Raw genomic sequence first — 21,721 nt, forward strand, 5'->3', positions numbered from 1 at the left:
CCAGGCCCAGAGAGTGGTGGTGAATGGAATTAAATCCTGTTGGCAGCCAGTCGTTAGTGGGGTTCTCCAAGGCTCAGTATTGGGGCCAGTCCAGTTTAATATCTTTATTGATTATTTGGACAAGGGGATTGAACTCACCAAGTTCTCAGACAACACCAGTTGAGCGGGAGTGTTGATCTGCTGGAGAGCAGGAAGACTCTGCAGAGGGATCTCGACAGGCTGAATCAGTGGGCAGAGGCCAACAGTATGAGGTTCAACAAGGCTAAGTGCTGGGTCCTGCACTTGAGTCACAACAGCCCATAAAGTGCGACAGACTGGGAGAAGAAAGGCTGGAAATCTGCTCAACAGAAAGAGAGCTGAGGGTGCTGTTGACAGCCTGTTGAACATGAGCCAGCAGTGTGCCCAGGTGGCCAAGAAGGCCAGTGACATCCTGGCCTGTACTGAGAACAGTGTGGCCAGCAGGACTAGGAAAGAGATTGCCCCGCTGTACTTGTAAATACAGAGACTGCACTGGGAGTACTATGCTCAGTTTTGGGTCCCTCACTTCAGAAAGGTCACTGAGTTGCTGAAGCGAGTCCAGAGAAAGGCAACAAAGCTGTTGAAGGATCTGGAGCATAATAGGATTGGCTGAGGGAGCTGGGGTTGTTTAACCTGGAGAAGGGGAGGCTCAGGAGGGACTTCATTGCTTTCTGCAACTACCTGAAAGGAGGTTGTAGGGAAGTGGGGTTGTAGGGAAGTGAAAGGACAAGAGGAAATGACCTTAAGCTGTACCAGGGGAGGTTCAGATTAGATATCAGAAAAAAAATCACTGAAAGAGTGATTAGACATTAGAATAAGTTGTTCAGGGAGGTGGTGGAGTCATCATCTCCAGAAGTGTTCAAGAGGTGTCTGGATGTGGCACTTGGAGATATGCTTTAGGAGTGATAATGGCTGTGCTGTGTTGATGGTTGCACTGGATGATCTTGAAAGTCTCTTCCAACCTTGATGATTCTGTGATTCTGTGGTTCTGTTATGTTGAAGGAGAAACATTGTCAAGTTGATATTGCCAAATACACCAAAGGGGAGAAATTATAGCAATAGCACAGCTGAAAGGACAGGGACAAAACCAGTATTCTACAAAGTAGTTGCTTCATACCCTTTCCTGGGGTACAAAAAAAACTGTCTCAAATTTATTGCTCACACACCTAGTTCTTTCCTATCTACCACAGTTTTAATACATTTACTTTTTCAGAGACAGCAATTATATACAGGTAGCCTGAACTTCCACAGAAGTCCTTGCACCTCCAGCAGCTCTTTAGTCCAGCCAACAGAGAAACTTAAGAGGTAATTTTATGTCCTTTACTGTGTCCTCACTAAAACCCCGCACTGTCACATGGGAGTCCTGTCATCAGTTTATGTTTAACATACGTGATGCAAAGCTATTATTCCTTCTTCTCAGACTGTACTTCAGTCCCATTTTTCTTCCTCAAAGGAGAACCACATTCCTTTTACAATACTGTGATGCCTACAAAAACTCATAGTACCCTTTGGTATCCTGACAGTCCTGCTTATCCTTCTGACCATTGTCATTTTACTTCTTTTGTGCTTATACCCATCTGCTTTCCTCATACTTACACTGAACACTCACTGCAGCAGGGATTATTTCTTTGTCCTGCATTTCTATAGTTTGTGGAGTTGAAGTAGGTCCTCTAGTTAATGATTACAGCTCCCAGATGCAATGGAAATATAAATACATTAAAAAATGTTAATAAACTTAGTCACTTCATTCTAGAAGTTGAATGATATCCAAAGACCATACGCTACCTCTGTGTTATTTCTGGGGACATTTATAGGGATAAAGATCCAAAAATTTAACAACCTGTGTGCAAACCAACAAATATCCAGGCTGAAACAATACTTTTAAGAACAGTAGAAAAAAAATCTCTGGTCGATTCATTAATGATAATACTTGGCAGGTCATCAATCGTTACGCACCTTTCCAAACAAACCTTTATAGGTATCCTTGCTTCACACACAACTCCCTAAGCATGATTTTAATCTATACCCACTGACTTTTTGTTTCATAAGCTGTTACAATGGGGCCAAAGCTACATGTTTCACTCTACAATACAAGGGAAAGTCTGCCTGGGAGTCAGTAGGAAGCACGCCAAGATTATACTAGATACTTAGAAAACCTGATAGCTGTTTGGGTAATTTTGAAAATCACTATAATCTCCTATCTATCTCTTTTGGCTTCTAAATTCCTTAGAAAATATTACTAATAATTTTCTTCGTTGTCTTTGAGCAGATTACTCAATCTTTGTATTTGGAAAGGAATTTTAAAGATATTAAGGTACAAAAGGGCAGAATAAAGAGGGAGAATCCAATATTGAGAAACTGGAGAGGGTCCAGTATAGGGCTGCTGAGATAGTCAAAGGCTAAGAGCACATGGGCTACAATGACAGGTGGGAGGAGTTGGACTGGTTTAATCTGACAGAAAAGTAGGTAAAAGGTGAGTTAATTACCTTCCTACTACTCTTTAAAACAATTATAGAGCTAAAGTGATATAAAGATTGGCAACCACCACAAATTATGGTTTAGGAAGTTAAATAATAGAGGAAGAAAAAATCATGAGAAGGTCAATTCAGTGTTGACACAGGTTGTCTAGAGAAGTTATGGACTCTCAATGCTTCCAGGTTTTCAGGACTTGGATCTTGTACGAGTCCTGTTTCTGGCAGGGATACGGACTCAAGGCTTTCAGAGGTCCCTTCCAGACAACATTTCTATGGTTCTGCAATACTATGATGTAATTTTTTTAAAGAATTGAGACAGTGAACATTTTAGAAATGTCAATGTCTTTAAAAAGCATCCCTTTGTACCTTAGTTGATCATCTGTAAAATGAGTACCATACTTCTCTACATCCTAGTTAGGGGATAGTTCCCAAGGGGACTATCTGCATGAATCAATTAATTATGTGAAGCTGACATCTACTACATTTATGAATGCCAGAGTAAATGAAAAATAAAATCTAAATAAAAATATGTGACAAAAGCCTCAACTGGTCTAAACTGCTGTAACACTAGTGACTGAAACGATATTACAGTAATTTATTCCAGCTGAGCTACTACCCCATGTTGTTTATTCATCCAAATGAGCAATTGTTAAGTTGAATGCTGCTCAGTATGAATTATTAAAGTGAGGAACTTTTGAACTTTAAATATTGGTTCTCTAAAAAGTGATGTTTGCCTCAATTTAGTATCACCATTGGGGAAACTTTAGAGTTGTGAAGGACTCCATAAAGAGCTATGTTTAAAGCACTATACTTACTGAAGGCTAGTTATAGTGATGGACTGCTAAGGACTAAATCGCGGAAGGAGAGACCATTTCTCACATTCTGTTAGAAGTATAGCAAAAATTTATACCTGAAAACTCTAAGCTTTTATATTCCTTAAAATCTATTTCTATTTCAAAACTGCAATTTCTTATGCAAATCTGAAGGACCAAGAAAGGACCCTTACCACACTTAATTGGCCTCTGTGCCTGAAAAAAACTTGCACAGTCCAGCAACGCACCATAAATTGAAACAGTTTTCAAACACACCTCCCAGAAGACGGAAGAAAAGTTCATGAAAAGGTCAAGACTGCAGTTATCAAAGCAGTGGAATCAGTGCTTAAGAAGAGAACCACCATTCGCAGGGAATGGAAGCGTGCCAGATAAAGACACTGGTGCCCAGACTTCTTCTACTCTTCTGTAAGAAGAGGGCTAATTTCTTAAGGAGCTGTTAGAGAATTATGCTGTCTCCTTGAAAATGGGTCAGCACTCAAGAAATCACTTCCAAGGAAAGACGAAATCCTTTCTGAGAAGCCAGGTCAACTTCACAGATAGTCTGGTAAAGAGATTGAATGTGATAAACATTGTAAAAGGGCTTAGATTAAATTAAGTAATTCCTTATTGCTATAGAAAGCCAGCTGAGCTTTGAAGAAAGAGTAGGCGATTAATTTAATAGGGTAAAAGATACTGCTAGGACTGGTCAGTAATTAATTAAATTGGAAACTAGTGCTCAGGTAAAAGAGTGAGCAAAATCCAGTAGACTTGGGAGCATGTACCAGTGAATTAGCCACTGGCAGTTTGAACAAACTTCCATACTGTCATTTATAAACCCCATTTACTAGATGGTCGTTGCATGCTGGTACAGCCCAAGAAGCAGGAGGTGACAGTGCTTCTATCCATAAGTACCTGTCATTTGAAATCCCCTGATGAAAAATACTAGAAATAGAGCCTTTTCTTTATTAGTAATAAAATATATTCATAGCGAAAGAAATACAGAGTAATAGTAACATTAACAAAGAAAAAAGAATGCACCTATAACTCTTCTTCATAGCAGACTGTCTAAGGCATGACAGCCTCATTCTTTGCAGGCCACACAACTCTGTACTCTTAGCACCGCAGCAACAAGAAGGGGAAAGCAGAGGGGAGCACAAGGAGAGCACGGCTGTGCTGCTGAACTGACAAGCTCACACTGACAAGACCACACTGACAGCTTCCCTCAGAGCACTGTGAACGTTTCTACAGGGACAGCTACAGCTACAGCTGGCCTCACATTCACATTGCCCTTTTAAGTCAGTGCTGAGCCCAAGTCACAGCTATACTTAGAGTTTACTGTCTAGTGAACACTCTTGCATCCAGGTGGGCTTGCAGCTTCCAGCCCCAACAACTGGCCCAGCTGGTGAACAACTAACTGACTACACTGGTGTCTACCACATGCATATGAATATATTCAGTATAATTCTGGTTGCTCTTTGTTCCCTTAATATAGAATCTCTTCCTCTGTTTGAGTTTTCGTAATTTTGCCTACACAAACCTAACAAAATAATATCCTCAGATGATTTCCAGTACGGTCAGCAAAACCAATTGCTGTGCTTGGACTGTAATAGAAATTATTTACTAGCAGACACTATGATTGAAAAACCAAGGCTATCTACTACATGCATTCAGTGAGGCAAATGTCCTTGGAAAAACAGCATGCAATTATGTGGTTGAAGGTTGTCTTAATGTATATCCATCAGAAGTACGCTGGTATTTCCAAATTTTTTGAAAGCTTGATTTTGCAGTCTTGAAAATACTCCTCTAACATAATTTTTTATCTTTCCTCATGAAGTCTCTTCCGTCATATGAGCCAAGAGAAAAACTATAATGTAGTGGAAAAAACACATGCAATCTGAACTGGACAACTGATTGCAGTAGCAGGTTAGCATAATTTCAGATTTTGTCCATACTAACAAATAGAAGTGTTTCAGGACATAGGCAAAAGTTCTTCATCTGTAATTAGTACTAATAAATTGTTAGATCTGCATCTGACATGTTTTCATTTGGGCCAGCTAGTCTTCTCCCAGATCTCCCATTGAAAAGGGCCACGAGCAACCAGAGATACACAACAATCAAATTGGGTGCAGCCTTTCTGCTCTGGAGCATGAAAGCATGAAATAGCTTAGATGTGGCCAGACAGTATCAGCCATCTTCACAGCCAGAGCTTGGTACTACCTTGTTCAACAGCATAGGAATAGCTTATTAGCTCTTCCTTCACAAGTTGCTTCCACCTGAAGTGACATTTTTCATCACCTTTTTCTTCTTTACTCCAGTTCCCTTAGGTTTCCCAATCCAGTCTCTCAGTTCAGCCTCAATTTCCCCTATCACCCACTCTTACCTCTAAGCTCACCACCAGTTTTCTCTGCAGTGTCAATGTCCCAGTCAGTAACAGCTGACGTGATGTAAGGCTAGTGAGAGTGCTGAATGTATCGAGCACTGCAAGTGCAGGGTCAAAACCTCCAGGAGCCCAGTAAAGAATGCTGCCAATGGCTGATGACACAGTCTGTATCATACACCAGCCCACAGTATTTTCATATACCAGATACCAGCACTAAAAGCAGCTCCTTTGGCAACTGTAGCAGCTGCTGTAGTAAGCATTATCTGCTGCAGAAAACTAGGAATAACTGAACATTTACAAACCTGACTCTTCAGTTCTTGACATTATTAGTTTCCCACAAAGTGGGAAAAATCACAGACTACATAGCAAAAGTTTTCATTGAGGTCTGCTGTAATATTGGGAATATCCTCCTCATTTGTGTTTTCATTAGAAACAGTTAGAGGCATGAAAGGTGCACAGAGCTGTACTTGCTCTGCTGTGGAAGGCATGTTCATATGTGCTCCTGTGCATTACAGTTCTGGCATTAGTAAGTATTTTGTACTAAGTGGTTTGATGAATTTGTACAAAGACTGATGAAAATGTTGTGCATGATAATCTAAAAGTAATGTAAAAATACAAGATCATTTAATTGTGTCTCTCAGTTTTTTACCCAGAATTGAAAAGAGAGATGTGTCCCTACCTATCTGTTTTACAGTGTATTAAACATCTCTTGCCAGGTCTTTTGGGTAAATGTCACTTAATTTATGAATGTTTAGAAAGCTTAGAAAATAGATGAACAGTAAAATAAGAGTTATATTTAATGGCAAAAACAAAAAAAAATTCAGTGCAACCATTTCAAGATACTGGGGTATCACTGTCATTTCTTTGGATGAAAGAATTCCTTTCATTTCTGCTTTTGGGTTATCAGATAGATATAATATGTCTCTAAGTACAGAAGGCAGCAGACAAATATCTCAGTCTTCTTCTAGAGGAGTCTGATATGACAAGGAGAGGCTGATGTGTCACAGTGGGGACATAAAACTGTGTATCTATAAATGTAATTTCCAATAAAGACTATACGGAGTACTGTCTTCATCTCAGAAAGATTCATAGGAATAAGTAAGATACCAGCATTCTAAATGCCTCTTTTGGCAACTGCAATAGCTGCTGTAGCTCTGGCAGTAACTTGCAGGAAGTTTTTGACTTTAAAGTCACTTCTGTTGGCAGATGGAGCATAGGCCAGAAAAGCTGTATTTTCTTTCTCTCTCTTCAGAAAGCACTGAGAGATCTTTAAATTTTCACTTAAATAATCACCAGAAATGGATACAAGTTTAGTTTTGGCTTTTTTCTCATGCTTTTTTAAAGTAGGTTATTTTCTCATATAGCTTTTGGAAACTGTTATCTGAAGCATATCCTGATAACACAGTTCATGCCAATTATGCGCTCTCTGCCCTCTCCTAGGCAATTCTGTTCATTTAATAATTTGTTCTGAAGTGGCTAATACATTATGCCCTTAACACCTGAGAGATGCAGCAGTGGTCTGTATTCTGCTGAGTATTATATTCCACTCTATTCAAGATCCCCTTCTTCAGCTGAGGCACCATCTGGGCCACCCACCATATCTGGGTTTGAGAGCTCCCTCAAGACCAAGAATGGAACATTTCTAACAAGGGGGTGACTGCTGGGTAAAAAAACCCAACTACTAAAAAAAAAAAAAAAAAAAACAAAAACAAACAATGAAACACCTACACAAATCCTTTCATTTCTTTACCTTAAAGATATGTGAGGAACAAACATGGTGCATGCAACAGGCAAAGATGACAGTTCTTGGCACTGACACATCCTAAATAGCTGGAGAGTGTCAGACCGGCACACACAGCAACCCTAGGCTGCAGCAGATTTACACTGTGGCATTCAAAGTGAAAGGCACTGTATTTGGCACTTAAATTAGCGTAGCAAGGGGGAAAGAAGACAGAGAACCAGGAAAGGGAAGGACATACTATTCCCTCATCTCTTCAAAACTGACCAGAAATGCAATAAACTCTGAAATAAAACATTTTAGCTAGCATGAGATGACAGCTGCTATCCTTTAAAAACTGGTAACTGCTAGGTAAAATGACCATAGACATTATGTCACACAAGCTGTTTTTAAGTTAGAGAACAGAAGTTATCCCACAGTACATCATCAATCTCAATGATATGAGCAGTGAAACCAATGCCAGAAGTAGCATACACAAGTAGGAACCAGCCAGGCTTGACACAGCTGAGCTGCCTGCAAGCAGCAGTTGTTGGTTCCACAGAACTGCCCGTCCTGTTCCTGTCATCCCAGCATTTAGTACCAGCCACCAGTGGTGACACAAGTAATGCTGGTCAAGTGTGAAGCTTTTACTTCCTTGACTTCTCTGAAGAGGGAGCCAGGGAACATAGTTTCCCAGACTAAGGGATTTTGGAAGTTGTTTTGTTGAGAAAAATATACATGCCATGTACTTTCTTCAGAAAACCGAGGGCATTAAACTGGTAGGTATAAAAGTGGTTCTCTGTTTCTAATAGATCTTGTTCAAAACAATCTCCAAGAAACCTTCATCTACCAAACAGCTGAGATGAACAGATGGGTTACTGAGTTCACTTGTGCCTGAGGAAGGGTACTAATAAGTTGGTTTTCACAGACTCATAGGAGATCTTTTAGACTATGCCCACTTGGAGCAAAGGAGTGAGGTCTCTCCCTGCAGGAGCTGATGTGCATCCATGCCAGTGTATGCACCTATGCTGCTGTCCTGAAATCTGTCATCTTAGACATACTGTCATAATACCACATCTATTTTCCATCCCTCTGCTAGCTTCTTTGGTGCAAGCAGTGGAAACACAGCACTGAGTTCTGCTATGCAATGCTGACACACCCTTAGATCCTCTGTGCTCCCACAAGAAGGGCGGGTAAGTGTAGCACTAAACCTGCATTATATGGGAAAACTGTTGTTTAAACATGTCTTAAAATGGCTTTTTGTGGTCTCTTTGCAAACACATGCTTCTTCATCCCAACACCCCCCACGACAAGTGTTATCCCACGCAGGAATGTCCTGAGAAGATATCCTGAGGTGTTCTCATTGGCCCCTTTTAACCCCTTCCTATTGGTTGTTAACCCCTCCCTGCAACCTGTAATTGGTTACTCTGTGAATCTTCCTAACCCTATAAATGTAAACCCCCAACAATAAACTCTCTCTTGCCTCCTCTCCGCACCAGTGTGCTGTCACTGTTACTGCCATGAGACCACATGGGTGGAAGGAGGGGAGAGCACCTCTCCCCTCCAGGCTCAGGACCTGAAGAAACCCCTGGTGCTGGAGTTCCCTTTCCCTATCCACCTCAAGCCGTCGGAAATGGTTCCTCAGATGGAAATGGAACTAGAACTGGGCCGCCCCACGCCATGGGGGGAAAGGGATCCAGAGGTAAGGATCAGCATACTGAACTTGTATTAGGAGAAGTCTCTAGGTCCAACATGGGTTACTGAATACACACACCACGATGTTCTGTGAACACGAGAAGTTCCTTAACACTGGCGTCACATACCTTGTATTACCATAGGTCGCATTCAGTAAATACCAAAAGCATAGTTTTAGAAGGCCTGCTGACTGCAACCCAGGTGGCTCAAGCCACCCAGGCACAGCTGAAAGCATTAATCACAGACAAAAACATCAAGACCAAAGTCTATCAGGAGTGAACACTCAAAGGAAGAAACAAGTGGGCTGTGACATTCAAGTATTATACTCAACACATGATAGAAGAGAAGGAAAACTCAGTGAGGGATCCACTGTTTAACAGATCTAAGTGTGATTAACTGGCATAGCAATCAAGACCATCTTCTCTCCCTGTTTCTTGAGTCTGGTACTATATGCATTTTCACTTCCTTCACTGTGGATAGTATTCAATAATATCTGTTCATATTTCAAAAAATTGTTAAGAAAGCATCTCTACATCCCATGTACACTAAGATAACTAATGGAACATGGCACTGACCTAGAGGTATTTAGTGATTTTGAATGGAAAATACCTTTTTTTCCACTTTTCACATATTTATGCAGTAGCTAATAACACATGAATGTAAGGAGACCTGGTATTTTCTCCCAAATAGAAAGAAACATATAAATTTATATCAGTACCTAAATAATGAATCATGTCAAAATACTAAATAAATTTCAGTTTTTAAAAGGGATAAAAGATGTTATTTAAAATGTCTCTCCCTTGAACTACTAAAGGTATTGCTATAATTCATCATCTGAAATCAAATACATAATTTGTAAACTTCTTGAATTCACACAACCCAAGCAGTTTTTCTGATTGTCTTCCAAAGGATCATTAGCCTATTTTGAATAGCCACAACGTTTTTGTTAAAGACTTGACACATTTGACTCCAGAGATGATAATCTTCCAGGGGAGAAAGTGAAGCTATTGCTATGTGTTGTGTTCTTTGTTCTTGCACATTAAAAGTTACCAGTGCAGGCAGAGCCACTTACATTCTGCATTCAGACACAGTGGTGTAAATCTGGCACCACCATTAAAATCCACGCAGTTGTTATGAATCGACATTAGGGTAAGCAGAATTGGACACAGTGCATATTCCTTTTCATTAAAACTCTAAAGCATTTTGAAAGGTAAGAAGCACTGAAAGAAATGTATAGCATATTAACAGTTATTGACGTGCACACTTTCACACATAGCAAGTCTGAGTATAAACTCCAAAGGTCTATGGAAAGTGTCATGTACCAATTTAAAGCATGTGATGACTGACTTTTGATCTCAGAGGTGTGCAAATTGACAGCTACTGATTTGGGTTGTTTTCATGTTTATTCAAATGTTAAGAATATTCAAGCATATCAAATGTACAGAGCACAGAGGAACACTTCATACGTTGTTTTACCCCTCCTGTGCTCTTCCCATCTTAAAGCAGTGGACCTGGGATACAGATCACTAAAGCATGTCCAGCTAATGGTTGGAAGTCTGCTCTGCAGTGTGTGAATGAACAAGTCCAGGGATCACTGCTCTTCGAGTTGTGCAAATACACATACCCAAATTTTCCTATTCATGTCACTTTACATTTACCATGCACAATTGTTTCTTGTAATTGCTTAGGGATGAACATTAATCAAATTTTCAGGCCAGAGTAACTGTTTCAATGGAGTGCTAATTATCCTTTTTTTACTCTGCCTTGCTTTCCCCTTCACTTTTGTTTCTTCCATTTTGCTATTTCTTTTCTCTTGTGGCATTCCACCATCCTTCTCATCATGAAGGTCATTCCACCCTCTCTATCTGTATTTTTTGGGGGGTTGTAATCCCTTTTTTACAGCTGCTTACCAGAGCTACCAGCTAGGGTGGCTCCGTCACTCATCTGCAGATCCCTTGTCAATTGGAACGGACTCCAACAGTCTCTCCAGTTCTATGTGTCATGTTGCTTAGCAACATGCTTATTGGAAGACTTTTTAGTAGTAGTAGTAGCAGAGTTATTTGAAAAGGTAAAGTTTTTGTTCCATTGTGACCATTTTAAACACACTTTCATGACATAATTTCCTTCAGTTCAAAATAAAGGAAAATGTTGCTCAGGGGAGTGAAGGAGTAAAGCAAATGAATCCTGCTGTGGTACAGAGATAATGTGACATTTGTTTGCATGGGTATCACTATACAGGAAAAAAAATTGACAGGTATAACAACATTGCCTTATGTTTTGTGATTCGGAAAGCCCTGCATACAGAACCTCATCCTGATACTAAGTCTTTACAGTCTCTGCCAAGTGACTGAAGGGAGAAGAATTAAAATTAGTCTTAGAAGCTAAGGAAACAGTGGGAATATTAATGTTCTAATTAAAAGAAAGGAATCTTGTATGCCCAGTGAAGTCTCTCTGTAGACCAAGTCCTTGAAAGTAGAAACAAAGAAAGTTGCAAGAGATGGATACTAAATAGATTTCTTTATTATTATTATTGATTATTTTTCTAATGTTATTAGATCAAAGCAGTTAACTGCATTTTAAAGAAGGTAATTTTACTATAAGCAGTTATTTGTATTGGGGAAGGCTAGCAAGACAAAGGCTTGTGAGTCAGGAGCCTGGTTTTTAATCCTGGTCCTTCAGAGTCTTTCTGTGTAACCTTAGGTAAGTAATTTATCCTCTGTACTTGATTCTCCTGATCTAAATTTTAGGTGTTTCCTTCCTAGCTCATTGGATTCACCATAGCAGAGCCAATTAGCATTTAAAAAAAATATGGAGATCTTTCAGTGGAAGGTGCTACATAAGTATAAATTAATATTTTAAAGGAATAGAAGTTCATACAGAAATATTCTTTGACTCATACAAGGCACTTTTACTCTCCACTTGAGACATTAGTTTTGGTACTATTTCAGACCTCCCCAGGTGTATGACTGAAATATTCAAAATATGTACATGGATTTTATGTTTATGAGAGATGCCAGTTTGAAAGGTACAAAGATGGAAACAATCTAACCACAGAAGAGATCCAAAGTTACTGTTAAAAAGACACAAAGTCAGTGATTATGCCTAACAGAAAATGCCTCTCCTAATCTTGACACAGTAGTTTTTTTCCCAATGTTTGTATAGTTATCTCTCCTAATCCAGACATTTCAACACTTTCCCCATTCAAAAGTAAAGTCTTCTGCATCTCTAAGGGACTGTTTCTCTGTTTAGATTTAGGCATGTAAGAAGGAGAAAGGATGAAGAAGATTACAGTCTGTCAAATAGGATTTATTTCTTCTATGAGTAAAATACACTTCAACAAATACTAAAGGAAGTTCCTTGCTCTAAAAAAGTTAGGGCACCAGGAAAAAAGAGCAATAACAAGGGATGCAGAAAATTTGTTTATATTCTGGGCTTCACTCCTCCCAAAATTAGTTTGCTGAGGCTTAACAAAATGAAATTTAACAATCAGCAGGAAAGTAAGCCAAAAAAAGAGGTTCAATATTTACTAAATCAATGTATTCAATTCAGCAGGGTCTTACGACTTTCACTGCATGCACTACGGAAAAGGAAATAGGACAAACAATTTTCATCCCTTTGGGCTTAAGAACATTGTCAGAAATCTACCAGGTTTCAACCACAGAAGTCCCAAAGGACTAGAAAAGGGAATCTTTCAAAAGGGGAGAGTGGGGGGTGTGGGCAGAGAGGGTAGGGGAAGGATCCAGACAATTACAGAGCACAGTTGACTTCAATTCCCAGAAAGATTCTGGAACAAACTCTTAAACAATCAATTCAAAAGCAGCAGAAGACAGTAAGATGATAAAAGGCAGCCCACTTGAGTGTGTTAAGAACTGATGATGTCAAATCAATCTAATGTCCTTGTCTGCCAATATAATTGGCATAATGGATTAATGGATTAAAAGGAAAGCAGTAGATACAATGCATCTTGCTTTAGCAAGGAATCGGAAACGGTCTTGAGACACATTCTTCTAAAAAGGCTGAAGAAATATGACCTAGATCAATTGTTCCTACACCGTAAATACAAATAGCAGTGCTACATGAACCACTTCAGAGTGATATACAGCAGCTGCTCCTGTGCCAAAAGCAGTAGTTGTGAGATGTGGCACTTCAGACTTAGCTGTGAGAGCAGAGTGAGATAGAAGATGTGGCTGCAGAGGTCAGAGGGGTTTAAGTGAGTGAAAGAAAGGGAAATGGGAAGTATGATGAAAGGAAATGGGCAGTGAAAAATATGAGTAGGATCCCAATTTAAGTACTTAAAGCTCACTTAGATGAGCAGGACAGGTAGGAAACACCAGGCTGGAGAGGCAGAGATGGCAGGTTAGAAATCTGGACTGGTACATTAGAGTGTACCTGAATGCATTTTTCTTTGGGCAACAGACTCATCTTAGTGGACTGTGCATCTATTGTAACATTGATCTGCACCTACATTTTCAAGAGGTTTAGAATTTGGCAGCTGATCTATACTGGAGCTAGTGCACTATTGCTCTGTCACTGCTTGCAGTCCAGAAAATCTGGACAAGTGTATAAAAACCTAAAGTTCAAATGCAAAAAATAGCCCGACTATAAAGATAAACTCTTTAATAGACACAGAAAATGAAATACCACCCAGGAAATTTGTAGAAATGCTTTCTTTCAAGGCTTCTAATGTCTCTGATATTCATCTGTGAATGATTCTTCATGCAGCTTCAGAAGAGAGGATTATGCTGGATAATCCTGTGAGGTCTTCTCCAGTGCTGCATTTTCTTGGGGTGGCCTTTTATTGGCAATTAAAGAAGTAGCACTGCACTCTCTGGACAAGGTCCAGTGAAACAAAGCACAATCCTGCCACCAAAGCTCATGCTTGCAGGAGACAAGCAAGCTGAAAAGGCTGACCTCTGTTCCTCAGAGCCTCACCTGAAAAATATGTTAACAGGAAGTCTGCCTATTATCTGCTCTCCTTTATTATTCTCAAAAATTTTAAGAGCAAAACAAAAAAAGCTATATATGATGAGTTGAGAATTTAGTGCTAAGTTGGGGAGTGCTTTAAGAGTCAAATGAAAATATAACAATTTCAGGAACTTCAATATTCAAGACAAACCTACAAGTCCTAAGAAAAAGAAACAGGGTTCAGGAGACATTGTGGGCTATGAATTCGACACTGAGATAGGAAAAGGGTCCCCTGTGTGGGTCCCCTGAGCCTTCTCTGAACATAGAAATTAAATGGTTCCGAGACAAAATGGTATAGGATTTCAGCTCTGAAGGACTGATGGCTGAAAGTGAGGTTAAGGGTGATTAGGAGTGACAGAGAAAAGTTCCTTTAGTAACTTGGGATTTATATTTTTAGAAGGGTTTTTTTGAGACATCGCAGTTTTACAGTGAACACTGTGAATTCTTTCTTCAAATATTTCATATATTTGGCATGATAACTTTAATTAGTCAGTCCCTATAGACTGACCAGTACAACCACTTGAAACTGGCACAGCATAGCTTATTTTTTAAAAAAAAATATCTGCTACTAATGCCCATGTACGTTCCTTAAAAGAAGATTAATCCTTCAGAATAGCAATAGTCTATATAATTAGGAGCAATGAAATCCAATTAGGAGGGGAAAAAATCAAGGAATCAGCAAATATCCTTCTCGCTGACATCTATTTGGGTGGGGAATGGCATCTCAAGGTAAATGGTGTGCACTCCATCTTTTGTTCAGTTTGCATTTTAATGCCCAGAACATCAATGACTATTCAGTATAAAGCAACCCTGCACATAGTGTGAATTATAGCCTTACTTCATCTAACTTCTGTTTGTATATCGTATTTCTTGAATTAAAAAAAAGTGAGATTTTCACATAAAGCATACAAGCCATTATTTATTTTCTCAATATAGATTAGACTATAGTCAGAAAGAAATTGTTATAGATATCTACAGCAATTTAGGGCCTTTTTGTGTTGATTTATTGATGTCTACTCAAGATTTCAGCTGCACTAAAAGATGCAAATTTTCACCCGAGGTTGCAGTCATTGCTTTCAAATCACCGGGTATGTTCCATCAATATTTATGGATATTGCCTCCATAAGAATAAAAAAACACAATGTAGGTATTGAATCCAAAGCTGCACTAGAGTATACCTTCCTCTTGGCATACACTGAAATAATCATTCGTTTTTATAAATTAAAGCTGTGTCAGTTAACCAGTTTCTTAAGTGACTGCCTCCAGCTGCTGGCAATTCTTCAGAAAAGGGTGGCTTCAGTCACTCGCAAGGGGCAATCTGTGCTCAGTATCTCACCACTTTATTCTCACCCACAGCCAATGAGGCAAATGATTTTCCTGCTGGGTTAATGACCTCTGATTGTACTGTTCCTATAGTTTCACTAGTCTGGCCTCACAACATGGATTAGTCTGATGCAGATGCTGTCAAGTTAAGGAATCCAGGTTAGAGTCAGCAGTTGTTTTGAAAAAATAAACAAGGATATTTAAAGTTGAATAATAGGAACAAACAAACCACTTATAAACTGTTGTTGAAGAACAGAGGGTAATTTTTAAATTATTTTAATAGACAAGATAGTCTTCAGGGGTCAATTCCTTCTGTGCTAACAGAAGCAGACTGGAGTACAGCATTATAGAACACAGTCTATTGTCTCTGCAGGTTAGTGGTGGCTTCCCTCTCCTTGACCCTGCTTTGCTTCTGTTCAGACCTATATATTCTGTTCCCCTTTGTAGGGACAAAGGGAAGACAAAGCAAAGAAAGGTAAGGGAGGGCAAGGGAAGGCAAGGGAAGGCAAGGGAAGGGATCTCTATCAACAATCAATTAGTCTGATAAAATTAAATACTGAACTTCAGATTTTATAGCTATTTCACATTTCCCATAGCCTCATCTGAGCAAAGGAAAGCCATTTTGGTTCAAAGCTCATGGAAGAAAACAAAGTCACCTGAAAGTCATTGATCAGCAGTCAAATCCCTTCTTAAGTCTGAAAATGAGGATTTATTTCCAATAAGAATACCCTTAATTTTATGAAGAGATCATTGTGCAGAATCTGGAGCAAATGCAACATGATTCTGCAAGAAAGACCTTGAAATCTAAAGGTACATGTATAAGTCAACAGGCTTCAGTTAGAAATCTGTTATAATTAAGAGCTGGTTGAGGAAGACAGCTCATGTTTATAGGCTGAGGTTTATCTTGAAACACCTTGGAAAATACACCATATGCATCAAATGGCAGTAGAAATAATGGTATGTTTACTTGCAAAAAAGTCCCTGGTTCTCAGGGACTTATTGGGCACTTCAGAAAAACAGAAGAGAACATTTCTATATAACCACAGTAAATTATCATCTTTATTGTTCCGCCAGCATTTTTTCCCCACTACCTGGTCTTAATCCAGAGTGTGTATTAATTAATCACCATTATATAAATCTTAAATCACATTGCAGAGTACTTAGGATTCAGCCCATTGGTTAGTAATTAACCTACCTTGCCTTTAGCCATAAACTTTCACATCACAGCCCTGCTTTTGATATATGAATCAACAAGTCTGAAAGTCTTAAACTCTGTTCAGATTAATAGCTGACCAAATATAAGAGATTTTTCCATTTAAAGACACCTCCTACTCTTTGAAACTTACTACTTTCTCAAAGCTAGGTTAACATGACACATAACTGTGACTTAAGGCACCATGGAATTTAAGATTTCACACACAGACGACAGTGATAAAATTCCTATTGATTTGCCATCTCTTGCAAGTTGGTATGTTCTGCATATTCCTGCCAGGAAAGCTCTGCAGGTTTCTGCTGATCTGTAAGGGTAGCTCAAGGCAACCATCTGCATCTCCTTTTTGCTTCTAAAGCTACGACCTGTCAGTTTAAGAAAGAATGGGGTTCTGAGCCTGCGTATCCTTTCAGGTTGTTTACCTGACATGTCTCAGCCATCCCTCTGGACTCTGAGCACGTTTGGGAACATCTCTGGGCCTGCAGGGGAGAGGTACTAGAGAACTATGCTAAGTAAGGTTCAGATTGGATCATTTTGATTCTACTTTGATATATATCTAGTAACTGCATTTGCACTGTTCCTCCTCCAACTATGGCAGAGCTGGCTGGATGCTCCTACCAGGCTATGGCTTCTTATTTCCTTTCCAGAATCCTCTCACTTATGGTAACACAAGAAGTATTCCTTACTTCCTTCCTTTTCAGCGTGATGCTGACCTTCCCCAAAGAGAGGCTGAGACATTTTTCTTTCATTTATACTCACTCTGTGGACTGGACAGCGAGCAAGCAGCACCTGACTGATTTTTGTAAGGCAGTGATGGATGACAGGAGAAGACAGAGCTGCATATGGAACTACTAGCAACTGATGTCAGGAAGAATCAGACCCATTTATGCAGTAGAGGGGTCAGAACTGAAATGGAAACAATATTTTCTCTAGGCCACATCTTTTTGTTTCCTCCCTTTGCTGCAAAATAGGATTCTAGTTCTGGGAAGCTTTGATTAAACAAAAGAGGGGCAGGATGTAAAGATCCATGGAAAACAGAAGGAGAGAAGGAGGGGGAGAGGGGATTTAGGAAAAGAAATGGAGCTTTATCTCAAGCCATTTGATAGATGTCACAGTAGCAAGCCTCAAACAAGGCAAAATCAAAGTATAATAACCAGTCTTCTAATTATATTTCTGAAACCAGAAATTTTGGGAACCTAACGATCTGGATGAAATACTCCTCTCTTTCTTTATTAGTCAAATCTCAGAAAGAGATCTGTGGCCCACTTAAATTACTAGTATTTGAATTACATTTAATTCCCAGTTGACTACAAGCAGTTGATTTGGTTTCATCGCAATAAAATTACTAAGATTACTTGGGGAAAAAAAAAAAGATGTATGGAAAGATTTCTTGGCTCCTGCATAGACATTAGGGGGAAATTAAGGGTGTAACAGCATATAAGCACTTACTTTCTTATAAAATCTCTCCTGAAGGGAAATATTTTAAGAACAAAATATCTTCTTGCAGAAGCTATGCATTTCAACAAAATTAGAATTACCTTAAAACAAGATCATGTCTAAGATTGTTTGACTACGTCACTTTAAAAGAAAAAAGTGTAATGCTATGAAATAGGAGCTCATGAGATCATTGCTTATATCAGCTTTTTTGCACTCTTTATTGATATTTTTCACCTCCCACGGCCTCATTATCAGACTGGCAAGGTTCTTACTTATTTTTCTCATTCCTTGTGGAATACATGGATTTCAGATCATTTTAATCCTGTACTTAACTTACTTTCCATGATGGAATTAATCATTCTTTTCACATATTTCAAAAGCTGGAAAAATGTACCACCTCAGATTTACCCATTTAAAGTAATTACCTTCAGTATGATTAATTAAAGAGTACATTACTGACATGTGGAGGCGGTTTTATTTATTTGATATTCTTTGTCTGACCAGCAGTAGCATAATAGCAAGAATATTAAAAAGGAAGAGGGAACTGGCATCACCCTACTTTTACAGGAAAAAGAGGAAAAAGAGGAAACTTTCACTGGAGTCAAAGCATGTTTTTGGCAAGGCCTTGAGCTGTGACTCAGGGTAGCAAAAGTCATTTCCCTGTTCTACCACAGATTTCCTCTGTTACCCTGTACAAGACTGCTTAAGCTGTGTGCCTGAGCAAAAGTTAAAAATATCTTCCTTCCTTTGACTGCTGTCATGACTATTTATCACATGCTCTTCAAGGGAAAAAATATTTCATCTCTTTGCACATGTCTCTACAGGGTCTCTACAAAGCTGCCAGGCAGGCAGACAGAACCTACAGTTCTCCCCCTGCTTATCACAAGAGGAACACAATGTCCAGAATTCACTGCTCAGCTAAGTCACACTCAGTGAGCACTAGCCACTCTCCCAGGCTTTTGGAACAGACATGTTGGATGCCCACAGTGTACTCACTGCAGAGAGTTATGGTAGATTTTGGAGCTGAGTTCGTACAGATTTCTGCCATTTGGAATAGTTAACCAACAAAATTATGAGCCTCATATAGAAGTTATTTTTCTTTATATTGTCACAATTAAGCCTAGTATATTTTTCCAAAATACCACAGGGAAAAATAACAATTATTAATTATTAGGAAACCCTGTATTTCACTATATCTAATTACAAATAGATAAAAATTACTTAGAGATATATGCTTCTCAAATGCAGGCTTATTGTTATTAATTTCACAAGTTGAAATTAATGCTTACTCGCTCTAATAGTTAAGCTTAAATTTAGAATTTTCCAATTTAAGTTACAGTTAAGTTAAAGAACACACACACACACATAAACTTTAAAAATTAGTCAGAAATAGTACTTTGGCTTTGTCTTCTTATGGTGCTGACTAAGAGAGGTGTCTTTACAGATCATATGGAATTTCACAAGACACAGGATATTCTAAACCTGGAACTGAAAAATAAGCTTAGGAAAAGTTGTTCTAGCTGAAAAGCCTTTCTTGTTTTTGAAGAGGTCAACCTCTGCTGACTCTATCAACGTCAGAATATGATCCAGAGAGGCAAAGTGTGATTAGACTTCAGAGTAAAACACTTACCTTTAGATGTGTACATGAGAGCGTCTAGAAGTATACAAGCTTCCAAGTTCCTACTATGATCGAGGAAGATCTTCCCAGTACGGTCAGTTGTGACTCAGGATTAGTTCAAGTCACTTAGACATCTGAATTTGGTTAGCTAAACTACATTTTAAACCTTGCTAGGTGTGCTAATTAGGTTTCCAATAATCTGGGCTGAATCCTGCCTTTTTTATCTCTAGACTACTCCCACACAGTTTTTATTCTGTTAGTGAAAACTGATGTCTTGTAATCATCTGGAAACCACCAAACACTTTGGGTAGCCTTGTAATAAGCAGCCCTGCAAGGTTCTACTTCTTGTGTGGGCTGCACCTGTCATCGTTGTTTCTGTTTTGAACAAGTTATACTTGTAGTTACACTGTCAGGGCTAATGAAGCCTTGAAATGGTTGATTCACAGCTCATGGGGGAAGGTCTACACACAGAAAACACTTACAATACTGCCCAGAAAATCCTGCCCAGAATGCTGCAAAATGATTATCTAAGAGAAAATAAGGATTCAGTATCACAGACAGACACAACATCAAATCAAAAGCCTTGATCAGAAGGTGTCAGAAATGTCATCTTAGCCTCTCCTCCCTGACTGATGCTTTCTCCAACTCATTAGCATCAGCACAGTATGGTCCCTGCCTGGCATTTTGTCAAATGTACCTTGATTATCCCTGGACGATGGCCTGAGTCTCTTCAGTTGACGTGGTGATAGAAAGCTGTGTGTCAGCTGAACAGCAAAATCATTGCAATCCTTTCCACATTGTTACCCATTCTTGGGGCCCAGCAGAGAAAGGGGAGGTTCAGCACACAGTTTGATAGAAGTGGGCAAAATAAAAAGGAACCTGCTGGTGACATTGATAAACTCTACTGTGAGTAAAGTATCGCTAACCATGTAAAATGGTTAATACTGTCAATAATGGTCCATACAATTTACAACTTCCACATGAAACATCTTCAGCCAATCTACAAATGAGACAACATAAAGTTGACTATTAAAGGCTATGTAGAAAATTCAGAGCTACTTCTCATTCTGGGATGAGTTTTGCCACTGTTTTTAATAAGGAAAGATCCTGAAGGCCCAGTAATCAGGAGGACAGGAGAGAGTGTATCAAACATAAAGTTTAAGGACTGAAGAGCCTAGAAGACTACAAGACTAATTATTTTTTACAACTTGGTGTTTTCTTTGGCATGCTTACAGAATTACTGTGGTCTCCTACTGAATGTTCAAAGCTTGAGAAGTCCCCATCTGTGGCTGATAGCTGGGGTCCAAACTGTTCGCATTTTCAGGAGTGTGCCAAAGCATTGAGTCACTCATTTATTATCTACAGCATACTGTTTTCAGAAGTGTTTAGGGAGCTCAGTCTCACAAAATCATTGCTGAGGCAAATCCTTTATACTGGTGAAATCTTTAAAAGGGGAGTTTAGATATTCTTTGTGGTTATTTATCTTGGTAGGAGGAGATGGAGCTAAATGTAAGTCAGGTTCACAAAAGTTATGTTTCCATTCTTTGTAATGAATTTATTTAATCTTGCCAAGCAACTAATCAGGACTTTTTCTCATTTTATTCACTTATCCTCAACAAATATTCTTTTAGGACTATCATGGAATATTATTAATTGTAATTTATGCTATTATATGTTTATGATACTGCCAACAGACAGAAAGTATAAGACAATGTGGAAATAAATATAAAATGCAATACCAAAGGGTTGCAAACTGAAAATATCACTAATTTGCTGTTTATTCTTCAGTACGTTACTCAATCTCTTACAGCATTTTTGCGTCTGTTTATTATAATTCTCCTTAGAGTCTATCTTCTTTAAAACTGGCACTTAGTAACAGATTTCTGACCTAAAGTGTACCTGTCCAAGGTCCAATATCCAATATAGAGATGTATAATCCAAGGAAACACATAAACATATGTTTTTAGTATTAAAATTTAGCCAGTATCTATACATCAAAAATAATTTGAATAAGAGTTACATGTATATGACAGGATAAAACTAGAAGCATCTTTTAGGAATATTTCTTCATT

Source organism: Manacus candei, unplaced genomic scaffold (assembly GCF_025592945.1).
Source record: "Manacus candei isolate 608988 ecotype Guabito, Panama unplaced genomic scaffold, ASM2559294v1 h1tg000011l, whole genome shotgun sequence".
In the NCBI taxonomy this organism is placed as follows: Eukaryota; Metazoa; Chordata; class Aves; order Passeriformes; family Pipridae; genus Manacus; species Manacus candei.